Source organism: Microtus oregoni, unplaced genomic scaffold (genome assembly GCF_018167655.1).
Source record: "Microtus oregoni isolate MIOR12 unplaced genomic scaffold, Mior012 000009F_ref0000495, whole genome shotgun sequence".
NCBI lineage: Eukaryota > Metazoa > Chordata > Mammalia > Rodentia > Cricetidae > Microtus > Microtus oregoni.
In genome coordinates, this window is record NW_024543068.1 from 28679721 (window position 1) to 28689182 (window position 9462).

Genomic DNA, 9462 nt, shown 5'->3' on the forward strand with positions numbered 1-9462 from the left:
CTAAAAGCCAGCTGTTAAGCAATGACTTCTATTGTCTGGTCAGTCAGGGTATCAGGTGCTTTATGGGAAATTTATCTTATTAGCGATTTAGCATATATGAAAGTATTTATAAAAAGTCAACTTATGTTACTTTCTGTCTGTCAACATGTTTTTCAGATCTTACATTCAAAGTGAACTCAAGATGGCCTAGTAATGCTTGAAAACATTCATTAATATTGATTTTTCTGTCTCTTTTCATTGATGCCAAAATGTATGGAATATATATATATATATATAATGTATGGAATATATATATATTTCATTTGGCTGATTTTATGCCTCTGCAATGAAATGTCCTTAATAATATGGTTGATAATCAGAAGGTGTCTCAAAATGGAAAAGGCTGAGCATTCTGATTTTTCACAGTTAGGAAGACGTATTTCCCACAGAGAGGAACTGATGTTTGTATTTTCCGGTTATGATTTCTAAAATTTCAAGGACGAGGACAGTGGAATTTATTTCTATACCCAGTAATTGTCCTATTTTTCTTGAAAATTAGTCTGCAGTTAGCAAATTTCCATACCAGCTATGGTAGCAGCAGATAATGAGGCTGATGCCACATTTCCAATCACCTAAGAGTTTAAATATCACAGAAAAAGGACAAATGGATAATGCAGAGATCAACAATTAACCATGTCAATCAAGTATAATAATAACTGTGTCTTTAAAAACAAGTACATTCAGAAAGAGTTGGATTTGGAAATTCTTATTTTATTTGTATAGACCTCAGTCAGAAGGATCGCGGTGCCACAAAGCTCTAGGTCCAAAGTAAAAAACTTACTAAGTAATTATAATATGTATGTGTTCTTAGAGATCTTGCATTTGCAGTAATATTTACCTACCAAAACCATGCACAAATACTACATAGTCATGATGCTGTTTAGAGTGCTTTGTTACTTGCAAAAGCTACACATGACGTATCTTTGAATTGAAGTGCTTCTGTATGTCATTTAATCCATTTCAGACATTAAAAGTCTGCTTGACCAAGAACTTCAGATATGGGAATTGATCTATTATGAAAGGAACAAAGATGGCACCTGAAAGAATTTGACTTTCCTGACAATAGTTTTCAGGAAAGTAATCTACTTGCAGCATCTATCTCTACTGCTGTACGGAGTAGCCGCCAATGGATGCAGAGCGAGCTCCCATTGCACAATGCAAGGACAAAGTGCTAGAATGTTTGGCCTTCTCGTTATTTCCCATTCTTCCAAGCACAATAGTATAGTTGTATTTTATTTACCCCATGGACTGGTTTTAAAGGTGAAAATAGAGAAGTGAGATCACAGTTTTTCCATCGTCCTTAGCTTCATTCCACAAACTGTTGGCTTGGAGCTCTGGTGGTTGGCAGAGGGCTCTGGTGAAAACCTGCAAAACTGTCAGCCACAATGCGTAATCAGAAAAGCCAGTGTGGTGGTTCACCAAATTAACAAGAACAGCTATCTTCCCTGACAGATTTCTCTCTTTAATTATTGCTGTTGGGGATTGAGTCAGCTGCTTGAGCAACGGGAAAAATCTGAGGGTCATTAAGATGGTCTATTAATTTTCTGTCGTGAGGAGCTGCATAGCTGTGATCTGCACATGCAGTGTGGCTGAACATATTCCAAGACATTGGCCTTTAACTCTCATTTGGTAATTGAAAAAAAATTTCCCATGGGATCTTTACAGGACACAAAATGGTGACTTTTGGATCCAAACTTATAATAATTTAATACACTCCTACATATATTTTCTTCTACTAAAATATACCCCAAGATACTTTTTCAAGAAGAAAATATAATCAAATATTACTTGCTTCAACAGAACAGATGATAAGCACATTGCATTTAACATGTAGATCCCTGGTCATTCTTTGAAGTAACATATAAAAATTAAAATACTGTTTTTAAAGGGAAAGTTCAATGCTATGTGACTTTTAAAAAGATTAAAACATTTTTTAGTTGTAATTGATACATTGTTTAACCATGTACCTTTGGGTTTAAAATGACCAATACTTTCACTGCACATCAGGACACCGCTGGATCTGGATCTAGAGCTGCAAGCGTACTGTTAGGAAAACATATAAAACTGTTAAAAATGGCTAAGGGCCTGGGTAGATGACTCAGTGGATAGAATTGCTTTCTATGAAATCAAGAAGACGAGTTTAAATCCTCAGTACCTCTGTTTAAAAAGGTAATAATGTGTGTGCCAATAGTTCCAGTGTTGGAGACATAGACAGGAAGAGCATATGAGCTTGCTAGTCATCCAACTAGAAGCTCTGAGTTTAGTGAGAGACCTTGTCTAGGAAAAGGAAAATGGAAGGTGATCCGCATGGACACCTATTGTCTTCTTTTGGCCTCTGTATGAGAACTGACAAACATGCCTTGCATTACACTAATGAAAATATACCATCCATACGTATACACTTTCATCTAACATACTGTAGATACATATATACATACATGCAGACATACATACATAAATACTACGTACATACATACATGAATACATACACACACACACACACACACAGCTGACCAAATGACCTAGGCTTCTAGAATAGGATCTACAACTTAAACAACGCACATCTCTCTTATAAACATTATTCTTAATGTTGTTAAGTCTTCTCAAAGCCCAAGATATATTTCATTAGTCATTGAATTGACTGCTTTTGTACTTTAGCATTTTAAGTAACTTCTCGCACATCTTTGACAACTAACTTTGATTTGTTATTTATGCATCAAATACTTCAAATCACACAATCAGAAATATCTATGGAAATGGCTCCATGACTAAGAGAACTTGCCACTCAAGCAAGAGTATTTGAGTTGGAGTGTCTATCATTCATGTAAACGCCAGGTGCAGCTACAAGAGTGTGTGGCCCCAGGGCTGGCAGTGGGGAAAGAAGACTAGCAGTGGGGCTAGGTAGCAAAGAAGCAGAAAGTTCCAGATTCAGTGAGAGACCCTGTGTCAATGAGTCTCTTAACACAGAAAGCAACAGAGTAGGACACCTGAAATCCACTAGCCTCCATGCACATACATGCCACACATCCTAACACAATCACACAAATATGTACATGAACTACTTCTTTCTCCATGCAGAAACACACAGTTTTGGAAGAAAAGTGTATCATCAATGCAGTTTGTAATTAAAACATTTTGGTTTTTAATATAGTCACATAACAGTTGCTTTCACAAATGAGTTTGTTTTCAAATAATTAGGAATAAAATTTAGTCAAACATTTTAATTCTAACAAATCAATGAAGGAAGAATAAAACATGAATTCCTGAACATACATATGTTTTATCTATATATGTCTACACTATAGTGAAGTTATTAAAAGCTATATTTCAGATTGCTTAAGTTCAAGTCAGAATTAAGTCAGGATCAGAGTAGTAGAAAAAACTCAGATCCCTTAAGACTCGCTGATTGTTCTCTGCAGAATTCCAAGGGAATAATTCAGTCAACCTGAAGAACATTAGCATATAGAGCTGATGGGACTGCCAGTCAAGAAGGGGAGTAAAAGATGTTTGCAGCCAGACATTCGCATACAGCAACTGGGACAGAAATATCTATGTTCGCTTCCTTTGGAACAAAAGACATTACCTGTGGCAAACTTATAAGTGTCATTATGGTGAAGTTCCCTACAAAATATATCTTCGTGTATGGTCAGTATCCCTTTAGAAATGGCTTGTTCAAGAACTGATAATTATCTTTTATATAGACAGCAGGTGTTTCCCAAACAAGGCCAAAGACATCCTGTTGTAGGGAAGGATTCCTGCTTCAGAAACTGAATACAACATATGGAGAGAGCTATAACACACCTGAAGGCATGTTATAGAAATCCCCTTGATTACATGTATATCTAGATACCCTAAAGTTCTTGTCTCAGTAGCTAACTGCAGACTCGCTGTGAAGCTTCCATGATTTAATGGTATAAATAACCTTCTCTCTCTTCCTGCCTCTTGCCATCTCTTCTCCACATCAGCGCGTTCCCCATGTCTCTGAAGAACCCATCAACTCCATGAGATGACTGGAGGACATCCATTGCTGAGCCTGCCACGTTGGCATATAACTCAGAAAGTATAATTTGCATTCCTTCTATACTTTCTATCCCCTTCGTCTTAGCAGCCTCAGGATCTACCTACCTGTCCTGCTTTTTCCTCTTTCAAACTCCAAAACCAAAATTGTCCTTGTCTCCTTCTGACTCTAATTTAAATTTGTGTGTGTGTGTGTGTGTGTGTGTGTGTGAGAGAGAGAGAGAGAGAGAGAGAGAGAGAGAGAGAGAGAGCAAGAACCAACAAATCAGAACCTTGGGTGACAAATTTTGTGTTGAGAATCCCAAGACCCTGTTTCTTCATTAATGAATGCTCTATATCAAAGCATCCCCTGGCTCTCCAGAGGTTTCTTGCTTTGTCTTATTTATGAACCTACAGAATTTTGGTGAATTCCTGTCTCTGCTGAAGACTTCTCTGTGATTCAGTTGAGCTTTTCCTAGTTAATATCCTTGATCACAGAAGAAGAATTATGTGCTCTGTTGTTTAAATGCTTTTAAGTTTCTACCAATAAACAAGTGTTTATCTTAAAATATAAAAGTTGACATTGATTTTTTCAGAACTATGAAATATATGCTCTGCTTGATTCTCCCTCAGACAAACACACACAAATTTCTTTGCATTCAATAAAATATTTAAAAACCTAAGTTTTATAAGATATTTTCTAAAGATAAATTGAGCATAAGTTGCTTCTTGCCTAAGAAACTGATGTTCTGCACAACGTGAACTTCAATACAACCAGCAATATAAGCAAATTGTTGCAAATAAAAAATTAACATAAATAAGTTTAGAAACAAGAACATCTTTTTAAACTTATTTTTAAGTTGTTCACGGTTTTCTGTGTGCAGTTTAAACTCCTTTGTTTCAAGAATACAGTGAAGCTATCTAATAATACTTTAAAATATTATATACTTAAGGCTGGGAGGATGGCTTGGTATGTAAGAGCATTTTATCTGGAAGCATGAGAACCTAGGTTCAAATTTCCAGCACCTACATTAATGGTTGGTCATGACCACACATCCTTTAAGTATTATGTTTATATGGAGAGAAGAAGAAAGATCGTGAGACTTGCTGGCAGTTAGCCTAAACCCTTGACAGAGACACTATTTCTTAAGAGAATATCGAGGAGAGAAAGAAAGCAGAACAGCTTATGTCTTCCACTGGCTTCAAGGTGCCCATGTACCTACACAGATTTCTGCCCTATATAACATACATCCCCTATAAAATACGATTCAAAGATTCTCAGAATCAATTTATTTAGTTTTCATTTTTATTTATTATGGAAAATATTTTGGTGCAATGATTATGCAGGTACTGCAACATCAGGTCAATGCATGGAATAGATGGAGCAAGCCCCTATTCTGTCTCCTTGCCCCCAAAATACGCTTAATACATTGTCTTCAGTTAGAAGACTTACCAAATATTAAGCTGAAAGGAACAGATACAACACTTGATTGTAGCCAAAAATCTGTAAATTGATTAATATTATGTATTATTTTATACAAATTATGTATGCATATGCTACTATTTATGGTAGGGATTGTGGAGAAACAAGTTAGCATTGAGTAAACATTCAAAGAACAAAGAAAGTCTCAGGGGAAAAGTATTGTTGATATGAGGATGGTCAATTCTACAATGCCTCAAACCAATGGGAAATTGACAAAACCTTCCCCATACTGGTAAGACTCAAAATTGTCACAGACTTACTCTAGACCAAATTCTATGTTTATGAATGATTGAGAGGTTTGAGGAAAAAAATAGCAGCTGCAGCTTCCTACTCCTAGATAGTTACAGCCTTAGACAGCTTGCTCACAGAGACGTCCTACTGATATGAGCTAACTCCTCCCCTCTTTGCTCTACATAATAGTGTGCTGAGGTATTATGGTGTAGGTGGTGCCGTTCATGACATGTACCAAGGCCACATGACCCCCACATTTTTATGTCTGTCTGTCCCTTTTACTTTCATTTTTACCCCCAGTCAAATTTCCAGGACAAAGAAACATAATTATCACAGATTGACATACTAAGTATTGTTTCATGTTAATTCAAACATAGGCTTGAAAGAAATGCTTTCTTTTCCTAAAATGACATGAAAACAGGATGAAAAGAAAATAGGGTTATGGTTTAAAAAAGTGTCCTCTGAACTTAGAAGAAAAAAATAAGAGTTCTATAAAAGGTGAGAAAGAATATTACATAACTAGAGACCCACAAATGTGAAATAACCTTGGTGCCATTAGAAAACAAATATACCGTATTACACCACAGTGTGCTCGGTGAGTAAAAATTAATCAGGAGAAAGGCAATGGTGGTGATAATGAGAAATTCAACAACCGTGAACTATTCTCCCATTATACATTTAGCCATGGTACATGGAGCAGATCTCATTCTTATGGTACTTGCAGTACCGTGCCAAAACTAGAGTCTAGTCTGCAGATGGAAGTTTCTGTCTTACTGGGTCCCACAGCTGTTTAGTCTCAAAGAAACACACAGAGGCTTATATTAATTTTAATCTGTTTGGTCTATTAACTGAGGCTTATTATTAACTAGCTCTTACCACTTATATTAACCCATAATTCTTGTCTATGTTTAGGCACATTGGTTGGTACCTTTTGTCAGTGCAGCATTTTCATTTTGTTCCCTCTGCATCTGGGTGGTGACTGCAGACTAAGCCTTTCCTCTTCCTAGAATTATCCTAGTCTGTTCCTTTCACCCCGCCTATACTTTCTGCCTAGGTACTGGCCAATCAAAGTTTTATTGAACCAATACAAGTGACAAATCTTTACAAGGTACAAAAATATTATCCCTCAATACTTCCCCTTGTTTTCTTTTCAAAACAAGAACTCTGAATCTAGTCATCGTTGTTTTTGTTTTTTTTTGATGAATAAGTCAGGTGGGACATGGAAGAAAACTAAAGGGAATGTAAAATGATGTTCTCATAGAAATCAAGGCATGTCATTGAGAGAATCTGACTAGAGAATTAAGAAAATAAAGCTAAGTTTAATAGCTTTGAAACAATGAGATAAGCCGTAAGTGACATGCTGAAGTATTTGTTCACTGTTCTTACCATAGGAATATCAAGCTGCATGTCTGATACTCTTAATAAAGCAGGCTATGTGATCCAGATAAGAAAAAAATGCACTCAAATCATTAATTCCAATAGCAACAGTCTAAGTGATGTAGTCCCAGAAAAGAAAGCAAATTACACAGAATTGATAGAACGTGGCCAGAATCATTTCCCAATGGATTTTTCAGAATATGTTATCTTCCTGGAGGGAAAAAAAAATCACAAAACATGATGATTTGGGAGAATCATAGTGAAATTTTTAGCTTTTTTCAGTCATTTTCTAAGCATTGCGATTTATAAAATAATTCAGGGCAGGATAGGACACCGGATAAGTGCTCATATTAACAAATATAGTTAAAGCTTGAGAGTATTGAGCAACCAATATATTTCTTTACACAAAATAACCTAATAGAAAACCAATAGTAAGCCCATTGGAAAGTATTTCAATGCAGATCCACTTGGGGAGAAAGAGAACCAATCTCCATGAAATATCTGTCCTTTTAGAGCTACATGTGGTATGCTGCCCAGCTACAGAAATGTACATATTGCAAACAAAATAAAATGAGTAATGTTTTAAATTATTTTGGTCTTAATTGAAAATAAACCATCATAGAAATTTGTTCTGTACACAGAACAACACAGAATACTTGACACTACCTCTTTCTTATTGATTTGTTGGCAAAACCTTATTAAAACACTTCTCAAGGAGAATCAAGTACCAGTACCGTATAAATAATTCACAGATATTAATCCTTCATAAAAAGTATACAAGAATGAAACTTTATAGAGTTTTCAAGACATTACATTTGTCATAGAAAGTGTCTAAAACAAGTCCAGTCTATTATTTCCTTTTCCCCTCCTTGAGCACTTCATAAATGTCATATTCCTGTCATTAACCGTCATCATGTTTTTACTCTTTGCTCTCATGTTTATTCACCATGGTCACATCTCTCTTATGTTTTTGTTACTCACAATGGAAGGGTTAAATTTCTTGTAGGAAATAGGATATATTTATCCATGGAATATTTCACCATGGTCACATCTCTCTTATGTTTTTGTTACTCACAATGGAAGAGTTAAATTTCTTGTAGGAAATAAGATATATTTATCCATGGACTATATCTGTCCTATTAAAGCTTACCTGTTTCTACCTCATCTATAAAGGGACAGAATTTTCTTGTGAATTTATCCCTTGGTCTGATTTTTGTTATTCAGCTTGGGAATTACTATTACAAAGGAATTCATGTGGTGCTTGCATTCTTTTCAGCGTTTACTCTTGGTTTTGTTTTGAAATTGTACTCTCATCTCGGTCTTGCTTATTTGTATGCATCATTGTTATTAATTAATTAGAGCATCAAGTTTATTGAAGAGTTTAATTAATGACTATCATTATTAATATATCTACACTTACTTTGTATAAATTTTGGGTTAAGATTAGATAATATAATATTTGATTAAAAGAATAGCTAGAAAATATGTATTTCAGAAAACTTAAAAATCTTAATTTGGCACAGGTGGAAGAAGGCTTATTTGAATTTTTGCTTAAGAATAAGATGATTACAAAATAGGGGAAGACAATATAACCATTCAACTTTGAAATGCTGAATGACAGAAGGCAGGAAAGATTTAGGATCCCATTTTATATTACTGCTCCATGATTTTTGTAGTATTCCTAAGTATAATCACTATACTTACACAGATTAATATATTCAAGGTATTGTGGGTCAACACTAAAATGAAGATGTGTAGATGTCAAAAACTATGCTGCTTAAGACGCAAAATATGTCTTCACTTACACTGAATTTTTTTTCTCTGCCATATCTCCAACTCTGGAGATTCTTCCATCTCTTGTAATCTACTGATTATGCTTGCATCTGTAGTTCCTGTTCATTTACCCAGATTTTTCCATTTCCAGAATTCCCTTTGTTTGTGTTTTCTTTATTGTCTCTATTTCGATTGCTATATCTCAAATGTTTGAATTGTTTGCTTCACCTATTTGTTTTTTTCTTTTTCTTGGTTTTCTTGGCTTTCTTTAAGAAATTTACTGATTTCTTCTATTTTTTGTCTGTTGTTTTTTCCTCCATTTCTTTGCAGGAATTTTTCATTTCCTATTTAAGGGTCCCTATCATCTTCAAAAAGTTATACTTAAGGACTTTTGAATGTTTCTTCTGGATTAGAATGTTTAGGTCTTCCTTGTGTAGGACACTAGTTCATGTGTTGTCTTGTTTCTCTTTACGTTGCTGAATCTATTCTTGCATTGGCACCTACCCATCTCTTCTTCCAAGGGGTGCAGGTGGGGCCTGTGCTTAGGTCGTTAGTCTTCCTCC

At 35.3% G+C, this 9462-nt stretch overlaps 1 non-coding gene across 1 annotated transcript; it reads right to left on the reverse strand.

The window, feature by feature from the left end:
• Positions 1–5360: 5360 nt before the first annotated feature.
• On the reverse strand, positions 5361–5551 carry LOC121452634. The gene has a single exon (XR_005974879.1). It is a non-coding gene; the product is annotated as a U2 spliceosomal RNA (small nuclear RNA).
• Between the last annotated feature and the right edge of the window lie 3911 nt (positions 5552–9462).